Here is a 17602-nt window from a genome sequence, read left to right on the forward strand (position 1 = left end):
CAGCTTGACACATAATAGCAAGTTTTTAAGATCAAAATTGTGTACTGTCTTGGTTTCATAAAGAAAGTCATAAATAAATGTCATCTAAGTTTCAATGTTTTGAGATTTCTTCTAAAATGTGATATGCACTATTTACCTAATTACTGACTGACTGACTAGAAATACACTCATCATTTAATATTGAAAAACAGTTATTTTTAAATGCACATGTTTTTTTTTATTATTATTATTTTAATTTTGTAATTTATATTCTCTTCTAATAAAAAGTAAGGCTGTTTCTCTTATTACTCTATCATAAAGAGACAATCTTCTGTTGAAAATCATCCATAAAGGCATTCTATTATCACACTGTACAGTTTGATCTAAAAACTTTCATAGTAAAGGAATGAAATACAAAACTTTTTTATTCTAATACAACTTCATGCATAAAAAGTGACACGTAGAGATTGCCTCTTCAAATAAATCCAATAATTCCAAAACGTGCAGTTACAGATTTTAAATGAGCTTCTTATATCTTCTCAAAATACTTCTTATTTGCTGAATTGCCATATATGATTGCCTTTGAAAATTTCACGACGTGTTAATACGTAAGTATCTCTCATGCTTTTAAAAATACGGTTTCTGTTGTTTACGAAATGGAATGGCAAGTCGATTCAATTTCTGCCTCAATGGGGAAATATTTGTCATGTTAATATTTTTCTTTTAAACGACACATAAAGGCCAGTACTGGTAAACAAGGAAAAAGTGAATCTGCCTGCTTTTTGCATATTTGAATAATCCAATGCAAAAAGATGAAAGTATGGTTTAATATGAGATTACTTTTCAGCTCAATACAATTTTCAAATCATACTTTCAGTTTATCAAATTATGACAAATTTGAATTTACTGAGATTTTTATTTCTTGTGTGTAGATTTAACATTAACCATGAAAGCTGTGTATGGTTTTTTGTAAACAAAGCTACATGACAATATTACAGTACCTGTTTTGAAACAGCTTTCATATAACCTATATTGTTTATTATCAATTTTAGTAGCATTCATGAGCTAATTAAAAGAAGTTTTTTTCATGTTCAGACATTTGATGCTTATGCAGGGAACCTATGTGTGTCCATGTGTAGATTATGCATATTAAGTAAGCAATGTTATTTATAAGACCATATGTAATTTTAGCAAACATTGAGTTTGATATAGGACAGTATTCAATTTTTTTTCCTTCCCTTAAAATTACGTACTACTAATGTCAGTTATTCTGGATGAGTACAATAAAAAAGGAAATACATGAATACTTACTTTGAAATACATGAATTTTCAACTGACTTGGGTTTATACTTCTGACTTGGAAACTTTATCCTTTTTTTTTTTCATTTATTCAAGTTTAGGTAAGTATTTACCATGCGTAAACTTTCCAACATGGTAATTTGGCCACCAGCGGCTGAGCGTTAAAGTCGCTGAACACTGGTAGTTCGAATCCAGCAAACTCGCTGGCTGCATGGGCATTTTCGTGGTTTTCCCTGTCTTACATATATACAAGCCAGTTTCCCTTAGAAAGTCCTCCATGAAGGCATCCCTCTCTTTAGGCAGATAGCCCTAGTTTGCTTTGCCGTAATCTCAATAAAACCAAACAAAAAACAACATGAGAATAAGAGAATTTTTCCGTAAACTGTAAATTATTTGCCACTTTTTACAAGAGTAAAAGGAATTGCATTTTTGTCCATATGTTTTAACTTTTTAGGTGAAAATCGATCCATGTATACATGTACAAACTAATTGTGTTTCTTATCTGTTAAAAAATTAGAAACAAACACTTCAATCATTCATCGTCAATTTAGAATTTAAAAAAAAAGAACAAATATGAAAATGTTCATGCTTCCTGTTAAAACTGACTGTGGACGTTTGACAATGTATATTGAACTGGAATATTTTGCAAGTTAATATATGCTTCTAAAAATATGGAATGGCAAGTCAGTCATACTTCTCCAGTGATGTGTGCCAAATTGCTAAACATATCTGAGTAAACAAAAAGGTAATTCTAAATTTCTATGTATGAAAGAAATTTCCAGATTACATAAACAGTATTTTTCAGTTTTCTACTCTTAGTATTTTCTCACATATCAATAATTCATTTTAAACTATATAGCCCACCAGCGGCCGAGCGGTAAAGACGCTGAAAACTGGTAGTTCGGTCTTTTGTTCGAATCCCGCGTATGGGCTGGCTGCATGGGCGTTTTCGTGGTTTTCGCCATGTGTAACGTGTATACGAGCCAGTTTCCCTTAGAAAGTCCTCCACGAAAGGCATCCCTTCCCTAAGGCAGATAGCCCTAGTGTCCTTTGCCATAATTAAATACACCACACCACACCTTATAAACTATAATCATTTTCAGAATTAAAAAAAAAAATTAACATTCATTGAACTGTCTTATTGTTGGTTTATGAATGCAAGGACAGTCAATGTGCTTTAAAATTCAGCATTCAGATAAATGTTTACTGTTTTGATGAGTAAATGTGAAAATAGAGTATTACTTTTGTTTCTCAGAGAATGAAGATATGATTTCTGACAATTTGATCAATTGCGTAATATGTCAGTTAATGTTTTTGTTATATTTCAGTTCATAGAACAGAGTAAAACCTTCAATAGATTTCTTATGTCATACTGTGAGTTAGCAAATAATGCATAATCTGAATTTTCTGTTGCTTTTGTATAACACCTCGCCTGAAATCGATAATACTTAAATTTACTATAGATATGCTCTTGAAAACTGTTATGATTTTTAGGAAAAAAAGAAATATACATTACATTTTTTAAGATCTGTGTGCATACAAAAACAAGCATGGGATTTATTTATCTTTTTAGAATCTGTGTTTGTATCACCTATATTGTATATTATTAATTCCATTATTATTCTAATAATAAGTCAGAAATGATGAAGTAATGAGTAACTTCCAGTAATGATCAAAATAAGCTTTTTACACATTCAGACATTCATTCTCCTTAATCATAAGGAAACATGAAATATTCAATACAAGTTCCTGTGTAGGATGAGCATGTGAACTAGTGAATGATATGCAATTTTTCAATTTTCGGAAGCAATAAGTTTTATACACTATTTAATCTTCGTCCCCCCCATCCCCAATAAAATATCTTTATATTCATTTCAGCTATTCTGTATAATTGGCTTACCAGCAATACATTACAGAGTTTTCAAATATATCTTTATTTCATGCAAACTTAATTGACATATTCTTTTTTTATTCAGGTTTCGCTACTTAATTCATCATGTAATGAGGTTTGGAGAGTGTTATAACTTGTAGCAGTTACGCATTATGAATAATAACCTATATATCCGTTAAGAGAAAATTTAAAGTAATTCATTCCAATTTAAGTAACGAAATTGTTCCTTCCGACACACACTGACAGATAGATAGACAGACAGACAGTGAACGTTAACGTTTAAATCAAAACGATTACGGTTAGGTCTGCGTGTTCGCGAATTGACAATAAATTTAAGATAATTGCTAATCCCCATTTTTAAATGAAAGTAAAATGCTGAATTTCCTTCAATGCTTAATATTTTCTAATCTTTTCAATTTTTTTTTTTTTTTTTTCCTGGAAGACTGCTCAAAATGTAACATATAGTTAAAACTGTAACAAGAATGAGTTACCTCAACTTAGCTGAAGTTCGATTCTCCTATCCCATAATTAAATTTCTTACTGCTTTCATTATTTTCAATTACTGGTGGTAAGATTAATTTAGAAAGAAATTTTTAATTTCAATAGATGCATTCCAAGCAGTCCAAAATATTCAAGCAAATGCAAAAGCATAAAAACAGTTCTACAGAATGCGTGTTGATAACGGTGACATGAATGTGACCGTTGGAATTCAAACAGCAATTTGAAAGAAATAGCATTATGTGTGTTCATAACGATGACGTGAATCTGACCGTTGGAATTTAAACAGCAATTTGAAATAAATAGGATTGTAGTTCGTCTGTTACTTGCGTTCTTACACGTATCTACAAAGCTGATATATTCAGTGTCAATCAAATTAAATTTCGTAGTATTTAATTGTGTTTCAGTTAACAAAGGGGTATCTTGTGTGTAAGCTAACATGAGAAACGAAAACAGAATTATAAGGAACTAAATAAATTTTCATCTTACATATGAAAAATGAATTGCACACATTTGAAATTTTTTCTTTATTAATAAAATTGAAGGAAAATGAGTGTATTACTTACAAAATTTATGTATTGCATTGTTTACTTTACTTTTTCCTAGTAGGTCATTTAATGTAGAGATTTCAAATTCCAAACAGTGCAAATTAAGGGTGTGTGGAATTTGAAATCAATTTAAAAGGTAAGTGCATTTTCTTTTCTTTTTTCTTCTTAAACCTTCAATTCTCATTCAATTTCACTCTTAGGCAAACTGGAAAAAAAAAAAAAAAAGCTTACATATAATATCAATAGTGTGGTGTTTCCTTTCGATCACTTGCAGTTCTCTAACACATCTAATATCCAGTTTCTATTCATAATTAAAATTTTTTTCAATACAGCTTCAGAAAATATTTAACTAACCTTCAGAAATACCAACTTTGGAAGCAGAATTGACAGTTTATGAATAAAAAATTCATTGTTGTAATGCGATTTATAGTTGAGGAATAAGGATTTAATGTATCTATGATTGCAGGAAGTTAAGTATTTATCACAAAAATGAAACTTCTCATTTATTATGAATTTACTCTGTATTACAAATTCTTATTTATTTTGTCTTGATAGGAATTTCATGACGATTGCTTTAATTGTCTCCCTTAAGAGTGTTAGTGTAAATTATTTTCTTTTTAATGTCTTTGCTCCTACTGTAGGCAAATCTCACAAGCACATACTATCAGTTTCAATTTAAAGAAAATATCATGATTTCATTATAACAAAGAATTTGATCTTGGTATACAAGAGAATAGATATGACAGTTAAATATGCAAGGATTGATAACCATATTTGAATAATCAAGCAAGAATATTCCAATATCTTGATTCCTTGGTATGTATGCATTTATATATAACTGCTGTTAATAACTCGAACAGTATTTTCAATTGAACTTGCAGAGCAGTTTCTCACATGTTAAAAAACTACCAAAAAATATGTTGTTTGAAAGTCTTAGAAAGTGACTTAGAACTACATCTCTTCACTTAGTCTGATAGCCAATTTTGGATATTTAAATAAACCAATTCATGAAGGTGACCAACTTGTACAATATCAGATAGTCTTCAGCTCATTAAAATTATAATTAAATTCTGTAAATTTACAAGTAATGGATATTAATGGAAATTTCTTTTGCTGATGTACAATATTTAATGTGGGAGATAATCTCAATTGCTATTTCTCTGCTTTTGAAAGACAATTTTCAGAAACAAGCTACCTCATAAGCGTGAATAAGATAGGATCCATATAACAATATCTGTTTCTTGTTTTGAAATAGTATTCCTATCACCTATATTATATGATGTTAATCCTAGTAATGATAATACATGACAATTCATACATGAAAAGTACTGATAAAAATTTTGATTCTTACACATTCAGACATCTGATGTTTATGGAATGAGCCAATCTTTCTTACACATTAGACTTCTAGGAAAAAAATACACACACAGAAAAGGGAAAAGAAACTTTGAAATGCAATTTTAGTATTTTTATGAAGCTATATTTTCTAAGGAGGTTAAAACACTGTTATTCACTTGGACACAGGTAGCATTTAGATGAACGACAACCAATGTGTCTTATAAACAGGAATGTCTATAATAGACCGAGACTTACGTTTTAATAAGTGAATGACTGTTGAGCAGGCAGGAGACTGACTAATCAAGTGGAAATTTCCTCCAAACCTACGTCTACAATCATTCAATTCGTGTTTCGTCCTTCATGAAGGCAAGTGTAAAATTAAAAATCAAAAGTAAATACATAGTGAAGAATGTCCAAAAAGAAATACCAATAAAGTGGTACCTTAAGAAATTAGTAATTAAAATAAAAGTCTAAAAGGAAAATACCAATACTTACTTTTACTGACATGTACCAAATAGAAGTCATCTTTAGCACTATATCTGTTAGAAATTACTTATGAAATTTATCTCCTAGATGGGCATACATGTATCTCTTTTGCACGTGATTAAAAATACTAATTCCTGACTTATGACACATATACACATTTTTTGAACAAAGTGAGTTAAATTTCTTTTAGAACCTGCAGATAAACTTATTCATGCTGGATGCACAGTTGATTTATATTGCTTTCCTCCTATGTGTGATGTCAATATGAGCCACTTTCCCTTAGAAATTCATCCCATCTACCAGTTAGCCGTTATGTGCATTTTCATAATAAAGTCGTTGCCACGAGCGACCGAGTGGTAAAGACGCTGAACACTGGTAGTTCTTTCCGAGGTTGAAATCTCACGAACGCGCTGGCTGCATGGGCGTTTTCTTGGTTTTACCCATGTGTTACGTGTATACGAGCGAGTTTCCCTTAGAAAGTTTTCCACGAAGGCATCCCTCCCTTTAGGCAGACAGCCCTTGTGTGCTTTGTCATAATTAAATTGAATAATCATAATAAAGTCACCACTATACAGCTGTTATAAAACTGTTGCACAAAGGAATTGGGAAATGCTAGCAATATGTTTGAATATGTGACATGAATATGCTTGATAATTACTAACCTACTGCGTTCACATGCATGTAACAAGTCAAGAATCTTCTGATATTATTTTATTATGTATTGCCAGTATGTATAAAAAACATTTCACCGTAATTCACAAAAATATCACAAGAATTAGTGATTCAGCATTCAGTCCAACACATTTCACAGCATCTAAAACTGCACAGAATTTACACCGTAGTAATGCAATAACATCTGCTAATGCAAGTACGAAACAAGTTAACATTCTATTGTAAGGTACAAATCTTCATTTAATGCTTTAGCCATGTCCACTGAATAAAAAATGTGAATTTCCTTATATAAAAAAAAAAAATTAAAGAATTAAAATGTTTATTAAAAAGAAAACATGCATTGCATATAATAGCAGTACTTCTGTTTTAATGATGTGTCATGGTTAATCATAATACATTATATGAATGTATCTTAATAATTGTTGATTCAGTTTTCATAGCTATACTCTTTAAAGCAAAATCTATGCTGCAGTATTATAATGATATTTGAAGTAAATGTGAATCAAGTTTAGATTCTACTATATTAATCAAAAATGTTCATATAAGCTTTATAGATATATATTGCACAGTTATGAATAATAGATATAAAATTCATATTTTACACTGAATAATCATATGAAATACTAATGAAGTATACTAATTTTTACAATGTTTGAAATACAATAATTCTTAATAGTAATTATGTACGTAACAGCATTTTATTCTGTTTACACATCTGTTGTTGACACATCTGTTGTATCTTAATATGTTGTTTTTTGGATGTGTTATCTGAATTTCAGTAGGTAATTTGCCCTAGTCTGCTGTTACAAATCAAGTTTATATTACAGTATACAAAAAAAAAAGGTTCATATATGCTTCATGTCTTAAAAAATACAATTTTGATTCATATTTTGAAGTAAAGAACACTATGAAATACTGAAAAAGTAGACTGTGTTGTCCACTGTTTGCATACATATACAAGATAAAGCATGTAATGTGTATAATAACATTTGTTTCTGTTTCAAAATTTGCATTTCTTGTAGTAGCAATGTCACTATGAGCCAGATTCACTGGGTAATTCATTTCACCAGCTCTTCGCTGCTGCACACAGGATATGCTTTTGTCGTTGTGAATACATGATATCGATATCCAACTTGATTTGATTATACCTTGCATGTAAGAAATAGAATTCATCTTTAGCACTGTATGTCTCGAACAGTTTTAGTGAATTTTATCTCTTAGAACAGTGTGCATTTCTCTTTGATGTTTACACATAGGGTAAATAATGAGAATTGTTTCATTATAAACCTGAGGTTGAACTCACAGAGTCAAGTTTAATTTTTTTGTACAATTATGGGAAAGTATATTAAAGAAACTTATTAAACTTATGCATTTAGTGTAACTTGAAACTTGTACCCTGAATAATCATAATATATTACATGAATACAATTAGGAACTGCTGATTAATTGTTCATTACTAGTATTACGAGCAGGTCCAGCACAAAGAATCTACATAGTACTATTATGAAAACTTCTGAGAAATACTGAATCAAGTTTACATTGTATTATATCAGTCCAAAATGCTTGTATATGCTTTATGTATATCTATGGATTAATATTTGTGAAATTTACTTGTTTCACATTTTAATAAGTACTTTAAATACTGCAAAAGAATAAGAAAATTTCTAAGGTATTCACAAATCCATTTGTAATAAAAAACAGCATGCACTTCATATAATGGCAGTTGTTTATGTTTTGCACTAGTAGCTGTTTTCTAAGATCTGCTTTTTAGTACTATTTAAGTATCTGAATGAACAAGGGAAATTCAGAAGGGATTTCTGTAGTAATGGAGCTTCGATATCATAATGCTATTAGTCCTCTTCCTTATTCTGTGAAATATTTAGGACATAATAATCAGTTGGTGTTTGTGTAATAGGGACTGTATATTGTTAGTGATAATAATAAGTGTCGAATTCATATTTCTAACTTATTAATGATATGAAATACTACAGAAGTACACAAAATTTTTAAAAGTTTAATTACACGAATTCAGAGCAGAAAGCAACATGTTATGTACGTAAAAGCAGTTTTTCTGTGTTTTCAAATCTATATTTTATGTGTGTTGTTTGTTAGGTGTCTTATGTGAATATAAACCAGTTGTCCATTCGAAATTCATCCCAGTAAGCATTTTCCCCTAGTCTGCCATTATATTTGAAGTTTAGTTTATATTAATGAAAAATGTCCTCAATAATACAACTTTGATTCATATTTTGAAGTGAAGAACGATTTGAAATACTGCAGAACTGGAAGAATTTTTTAAGTGTTTCATACAAATATCGAAGAAAATAGTTGTTTCTCTTTCAAAATACTATGTACTTTAATGTTTAATGTGAATATCAATCAGAATTTCTCTCATGAAGCAGTTGTCCTTTGTTTGCTTTTCCTAATTCATTAAATTAAGCTATTGTATCACTGCTGCACACATGAAATCACAATGACATCCGACTGTTATTTTATTATTAAAAACGTGTGCGAAAAAAAGACGAAAATCGCTAATTTTAAACGCGAAAAATCGCTTAATCAAAATGTAAACAAACCACCCATAACCTTAATTAATGATATTTTCGCATAAATTTCTTTCTTAATTGAAAGGTACATGGCCAAGAACTCGCATTGTACTAAAAAAACGGTCAAAGATAGTTCAGAATAACCCAAAAAAACGCCGAATGCCAAATGTAAACAAACCGTGTAAAATGTTAATTATGCATCTTTTCCAATTTTTTTCTTTATTATGTTAAAGTACTAACTCTGCATAATCACATTTTATGAAAAAGAAGTTAAAACAAATTCAGATTTCAGCAGAAAATAAGAAAATGCGAAATGTAAACAAACCCTGTAAAATGTTAATTATTCATTTTTTCGGCGAATTTTCTTTAATAAGTGAAAGTGAAATGCCCATAAACTGAAATTATAATAAAAATCAGTTTGAAAACAATATAGAATTACGCACAAATTGACTAAATTCATAACTTTAACAAACCACGGAAATTTCCGTACAAAATTATTTTCGCCGTATAGGTTACGGTCGCTCGACCCTCCAGCTCTTGGACGTTGCAGACATTTCTGGACGGTAATGAGATTTTCTTTTCGCCGTATGGGTGACGGTTGCTCGATAGTGCATTTTTTGGACTTAGAAATATTTTCAACTTAGTCAGAATCTCGTACTTCGCATTTTTTGGACTTAGAAATATTTTGAACTTAGTCTGAATCTCGTACTTTGATATTTCTGGACTTGGAAATAATTTGAACTTAGTCTGAATCTCGCACTTCGAAATCTCGTACTTTGATATTTCTGGACTTAGAAATATTTTGGAATTAGTCAGAATCTCGCGCTTTCAAATCTCGTACTTCGCATTTTTTGGACTTAGAAATAATTTGAACTTAGAATCTCGTACTTCCCAAGTCAGAATCTCGTACTTCTTATTTTTAGGACTTAGAAATATTTTCGGCGTTGAAAAACGCGATTTTTCGAAACTTAACCAAATTTTGTAGGAACGTTTTACGAAATGTGTGGACTTAGAAAATATCGAGCTTTTTTCGAAATAAGGCGAAATTTCGAAAATCGTTAATTAATGGTTAATTCGATTTAATTTCACATGTAATCGACTCTTATTTTATTAAAAAAAACATTGTGTGCGAAAAAACGGCGAAAATCGCTCATTTTAAACGCTAAAAATCGCCCAAACAAAATGTAAACAAACCACTCAAAACCTTTACTTTACGTATTTTCCACTAAATTTCTTTCTTATTTATAAGATACAAGGCCACTAAGTAACATTTTACCGAAACACCGGTCAAAAACACTTCAGAAGGACCGAAAAAACAAGCAAATGCCAAATGTAAACAAACCGTGTAAAATGCTAAATATGCATTATTTCGGCAAAATTTATATCATAAGTCAACGGTACGTGCCCATAAACTCAAATTATTTACAAAATTAATTAAAAGCACAACAGAATTACGCACAAATTTACTTAATTCAAAAAGTAAACAAACCATCAAAATCATTAATTTGTAATTTTGTCACCCAATTTTCTACTTTGAATGAACAATATTTAGTCATACGTGAGCACTGTATGTAAAAAGATGATAACAGCAACGCGAAAATCATTGAAAAACACCAAAAACCGAATGTAAACAAACCCCAATCCGCTGTAGTTCGCCTAACGTTGTTGATAATGTTGTACACTGGCCATGTAAAAATGCGTTATTCAGAGTAGTTTCCAACCAAATATCCTTATTCCGCATAAAATGAGCTAAGTAATGCATACAATTACATGAATAAACAAATTTAAATAAAGTTACAAACACACTTTCGTTCGAAGCAAGTCGGCGATCATATATGGAGTACTTTACTTTTGTGGACATCCAATGTTGAATCTCCTTTTCAAGCTAAAACAGGTAATTGAATTGTTTTATACCTTCTACACGAACATGTCGCAATGTAAACAAACCACTTAGTATTTCCACCTAGTTTCATTCTTAATTTAATGCTAAGTAACCAGAACATGAACTTCTACCCAAATTAATTGAAGAAGACTTTAGATTTACACACAAATAGAGTGAACTCAGAATGTAAACAAAGCAACAAAATTACGAAATTACTTTTTGACCGACTTTTCTATCTGAATGAAAGAATACCTACTCTTAATTTAACACTGTAAGTAAAAATATCCTAAAAGCAATGAAAAATAATTAAAAAAATAATTATAAACCAAGTTTAGACAGCCTGAATGTGTAAGCAATATCTAACTCTGATATTCCACATCAATAAATTGCATGCTGAATGAGTTATCCTGCAGATTAATTCATTAGTTTCTCCTTAGTAAAACAGATACATAATATTACAGTTCATCAATGCTTCTTGCTAAAATACTTCACTCATTTGCGTTAACCAGATGTACCTGACAATAGTAATCTTTGTTGTTTGGGTGCAATTGAAGAGTATAAATCAAAATACACAAAACACACTTCAGTTAACGAGGATGAATAGCATTCTTTCAAATGCAAATCAGCAGTACATATTGTTATAGAGTTTAACGATATCGGCTAACTAATACAATACACTTATTCGAATTGCTTCCAGCAAATCATAAAAACATAGTTATTTGGATGAATGAACCACACTCATTAATGTGTATTATTATCAAGAAAAAGGACACTTAACGATACATACCTTTGTAAGTATTTTATTAAGAAAAATAATTTATTACCCAAAGAAATTGAATGTAATAATTTTACTGTACACAAAATATGTATTCGAAAGAAAGGTTGCTATTTAGGAACACTAAATAATCAACGATTTATTTCATATTCCTAAGTTATTTTCCGTGTATTATAACTGTTGAAGTACATATGCAAATTACATTTTTGAGTAGACTGTGATAACAATCTTTAAACTTAGGACGGAATGGAATAGGAAATGTATTTCAATGCAAGAATCGTTTCATGCAGACTGAAACTGAAGTTCAGTGATCAACTCATTTGAAAATGCTATAGAATTCTTGATAGATTTGAAAGTGATACCACGAAATTTGAGATTGACTTAATTATACATATCAAAACACATGTCACATGAAGTTGTTACAACTATCATGGCTACAACGTGCAGGTTACCAATTAATTATTCATAGCAGGGAATATTAATATAAAGATTTAATATGGATATCTCATACAAGCTGGAAAACATGGCATTACTATGAGAATTGCACACATATAACTGAGTGAAAAGGGAATTTCCCCGCCTAGTTGGCAGTTAAAAAAAAAAAAAAAAATGAATAATTACAAACAGTCCAATCAGATGCGTCGCTCGACTTCGCTAAGCCGTTACGTAATCGTCTGTATGCAGCAGCCGTCTCCAACAAAGTAGATAAGTTAAATGAAAATCAAATTATATCTCACGTCTTAAAAAAAATGCCTCAGTGCATACGAAGATTATGTTGAAACATTATAATAATAGGCTGATTATATACGTATTAATATAATTGTGAAGATTGTGATTACAAATTGAGATAAAAATCGTGCAATTATGATATTTATTCATCGGCTCATACGTCAACTGTTTTTGAATGACAGAGCACACCTGCATTGCACATTTTCATGGTCTTCTTCACTCGGATTAGATTTAATAGACCGTTGCAATTCTGAAAGTTGGTATTTTTAGACATGTTTCCTGCGTTTATGTTTTGTTGTAGTCGTAATTTTAAAATAATGCGTAAACTTTGAAGATATTGCAGGTGATCGAAGTTGAATTACCAGTATTCAGCTCCTTTACCCGTCGCCAGGTGATATTCGTCTTATATGCATATGAATTACAAGGAACTGTTAGTTAGACAGACCGTAGTATGGGAAAGAACTTTTTATAAGGCACCATGTTTCAAAATGAAAGCAACAGTGGAGCAACAATTGCATTATGTGATGCACACTGAAATGGATATATAACATATCAGTTATTAAATGTGAACAGAAAGACTCTTGACTTAAAAAATAATTAAATGGTCTTCTTATGAATGTTTCTGAATCGACTTTTCCACTCATAAGATAACAATTTAATTACACTGCATTGTTGTAGGATAAATAAAATCTTTGATTGTTGACGAAATGTTTTATTTTGAACATTATAAAATTGTTGCTTTTGCATCTTATTATGCATGTTCATGGCAGCTTTTGGAAACAATATGTGAGGTGTTTTCTACAAGGACTGTTCACTGTTATACATAAACCACAATCTGACTCTCTTCTGACTACTGTTGTATCCTGTATTACAGTATTGTGTAATTTTTTTTGGAGCTGTATGTGTTTTTAATCGTTAATAAGCAGTGTTGATGTGTAATCGAATTGAATCTCATTGATATATCATTGTAATAATCTGCACTTTACGGCATAACTTTAATTCATTTGGATTTTTATAAATCAACAAACACACACTGTTTAGAATATGATAGGAATCTGAATTTGAAACCGAATAATGTTTCTTTAATTATATTGTGTTAACCAATTTCAAATTAATAATTTAATATACGACAGCTAGGTAAAGACGTTATATGAATTCATTAAAGAATTTTTGGCTTAGTTCATTAGATAATTTTTTTTATCAATCAGTCAGTCATAGTGTCTGCACATACAGCAGAATGCATGATATAAAAATTATGAATTGTACAAATTAATAAAGGAAAAAACTGTCACTTGCTGCAGAATACGTAAAATAAGATTTGATTTTGAGCCCTTTTTTTGATTTGTTGAAACTTTATTTCATTTATTATTTATAGTTCATTATTTATAGTTCTTATACATTACAGAATTCACAACTTTAAGACACGATCAGTTAATCATCTGAATTATAAATTATAATCAGAAAACAAATGCATTGCATTTACTTTAAGTACATCACACACTCACAATCCATTTTGGATACAGAATTCAAGAAATATTGTAAGGTGAATTGTTTGTGTTTCATATTTCTGTCATCAGCTGTAAAGTATGGTATGACACATTTTAGTCGATAGCTTTGAAAAGGAAAGGAACTGTCAGAGTAACTCCTGTTCGACAATTTTTAATAAATTTGATGTGTTTCAGAAATTGATTGGGTAACTTAATTTTGTGATATACCTGTAATAAGTGGAATATTTTGGAAAAAGTTTTTTTCCAACGTGTCGATTTTAGGCAGTGTACTGTTCATGCAAGCTATGAATCTCTGAATTCAATGATTTTAAGTTTGCTTATATATTTTTAAATCACACTATGTGCATAACAGTAAATATTAACACATCTCCAGTTGAAAATTACGTGGAATTGAAGAACCAGATCTTTTGTTTGATGTTTAAGTGCAATTTTCTTGTTTGCTGTGAGGCAATCTGCATGTTGTCGTCATGTCTTAATTGACTTTACATGTTGAATTTAAATCTTTTTTAGTGAAATAGAAAAGAGTACACATAGTTTTAGTTTATTGATGAGCTTGGTGTGTTAAATCAGAGGTTAAAATGAGGAAATATGTATAATTTGTTACTACACTATGGTGAATCGACATATATGAGTTGTTTGCAATGTATGAAAAATTTTTTATCTGCATTTCTTAAAATTATTTTTGGTGCAGCTCGTACTTATTATGATTTGTAATAGGTTGAACGTCTGATTTTCAAGTCATAGATTTAAAAAGTAAGTCGTTATTTTGGTGTGAGAATGCTATTTAGTTCTTGCTTTGTACTGTGTCGAGAAGGTGAACGTTACTGAAAAGAATGTGCAGTGACATAATGACTGAAATCTGTCATATTTTAATATTATTTATTGTTTCAAAGTGTCATAGATTTGTGTGTAACGAATGTTTGATAGGCGTTAACGTTTGAATTAAAGAAATGGAGAATGATTTGTATGTTTAAGTGGTTTGTTTACATGGTGAGATGGTTGTGTTGGACGTATAAAACAGCTTTTCAATGAGATATTAATGTGAAATATTGAAATACTTTACATTTATAATTGAAGGTTTGTTAGGAAATGGTCGTTGAAATTTTTAATAACCTGTTTCAGCTTGAAAAGGAGATTCAACATTGAATGTCCACTGAAGTAAGGTATTCCGTATATGAGCGCCGACTTGCTTCAAAGCAAAGTGTGTTTGTAACTTTACTTATAATTGTTTAAGCATGTGATTGCATGCATTATTTAGCTCATTTTATGCGGAATAAGGATATTTGGTTAAAAATTGCTACGAGTAACGCATTTTTACACGTCCAGTGTGTAACATTATCGAAAACGTTATGTGAAAGCCAGCGGATTACGGTTTGTTTACATTTCGTTTTAGCTTTATTAACTGATTTTCGCGTTGCTATTTGATTATTTTCAGATACAGTGTTGAAATATAAATCAGAATCCTTCCATGAAAGTAAAACACTTGGCGAAAAAGTAAGTACTTTATGATTTATGGTGTTTGTTTACTTTTTGAATCAGGTCAATTTCTGCGTAATTCAGTAGTGTTTATAATAATTTTATTTAAATAATATGAGTTTATGGGCACTTAGCTTCAACTTATGATATGAATTTCGCCGAAATAATGCATAATTAGCATTTTACAATGTTTGTTTACATTTTGCATTATCTTATTTTATGCTTAAATCTGAAATTTTTTAAACTTCTTTTTGATAAAATGTGGTTATTTATTCTTAGTACTGTACCCTAATAAGGAAATTAATTCGAATTGACGCGTATTTAACATTTTACATGGTTTGTTTACATTTTGCATTCGGCCGTTTTTTCGGTAATTCTGAAGTGTTTTTGACCGGTGTTTCGGTAAAATGTTACTTAGTGGCCTTGTATCTTATAAATAAGAAAGAAATTTAGTGGAAAATACGTAAAATAAAGGTTTTGAGTGGTTTGTTTACATTTTGTTTGGGCGATTTTTAGCGTTTAAAATGAGCGATTTTCGCCGTTTTTTCGCACACAATGTTTTTTTTAATAAAATAAGAGTCGATTACATGTGAAATTAAATCGAATTAACCATTAATTAACGATTTTCGAAATTTCGCCTTATTTCGAAAAAAGCTCGATATTTTCTAAGTCCACACATTTCGTAAAACGTTCCTACAAAATTTGGTTAAGTTTCGAAAAATCGCGTTTTTCAATGCCGAAAATATTTCCCAAAAATGCGAAGTACGAGATTTAAAAGTGCGAGAAAATGACTAAGTCCAACTGCGAGAAAAAACGACAAAGTCCCGAAAATCGCGAAAATATTTCAAAGTCCAAAAAAAACACAGCCGAAGAGCGACCGTAACCCACACGGGGAAACGAGAAGTTCGTATTAGCGTTTTTGCAAAAAAACACCACGGCGAGGGGTCCACGTCGGGAGAAAGCATGCCGAGCTACCGTCACCCTGAAAAACAACCTGTTTGCGCACATGACTGTCGCCACCTTATATGTGGGGTAGTGGTTGACGAGATCGAACGAGGCGCGCGTTGCGTCGTATTTCGATTCTCGCTCAGGCACGGAGGCTCGTACGTTGTTACGGTCAATCGCAAAAGCGTGGAGTACCGCTACGACTGAGAGCTATTTCGTGACGGAACGTTGCACTGGCGTCTCTTTATATGGGATGCTGGGCGGCGAACCTCCTGGGCGCAAAAGCTCTTCACGGGCACGGCTGTGGAGGGGTCGAGGGTTTGGCTACCGCTCTGACCGCAAAGCAGACGTGACGGATTCGTTTGTGCGCTCCTATGAGTTCTTCATGGGAGTGGTGCGTTCGTTTCCTCTCGTGATTCTGGCTTTTAATGAACGGTAAGGAGACAGCCGTTCCTTCGCAGCGAAAGGTCTGCGGGCAGGGACGATATACCGACTGGTTGTTGAGCTGGCTACCGCTTCCGGTCGGGAAACGTCTTTGACCGGTTGCACGCAACTTATCGCGAAGTTCTTTCGTGATGGAGGAGTGTGCGACCCTCCTGCGGACCGGCGTAGTAGTTCTCTTGTCCCTAGGGCCCCCCTCGTCTTCGGGAACTTCGTGTTCGCCGCTAGACGGGGTTGAGAACTGAAAACTTTCACAGCGAGTCTGCGACCAGCTCGGCCCCCGTGCCGTTGCTGGGCGTCCAGACCCGTAATAATAAAAATTGAAACACGGGACCTTTTGAATCTGTGTCCAACGCAGTAAAAATAGCCTCTCGATGCCCACGAAGGCTCACCTCCCGGCGCTGATGCCGTGGAGGACGTAGTGAGTTTTGAACCGCTACCGAAAGCACGAGATTATAAATCTGTGCGTATGAAATAAAAGAGGGAGCCGCCTGGACAACGGCTCCCAGCGCATTTTCCAAGGTGTGCGCTAAGAAATTGGTGGATTCGAGTTGCTCGCAGCTTGAACGTTCTATGAACGTAAAAAAGC

The sequence above is a fragment of the Stegodyphus dumicola genome, chromosome 11 (genome assembly GCF_044657685.1).
Source record: "Stegodyphus dumicola isolate Sdum_Otavi_A_Nest chromosome 11, ASM4465768v1".
Classification (NCBI taxonomy): Eukaryota; Metazoa; Arthropoda; class Arachnida; order Araneae; family Eresidae; genus Stegodyphus; species Stegodyphus dumicola.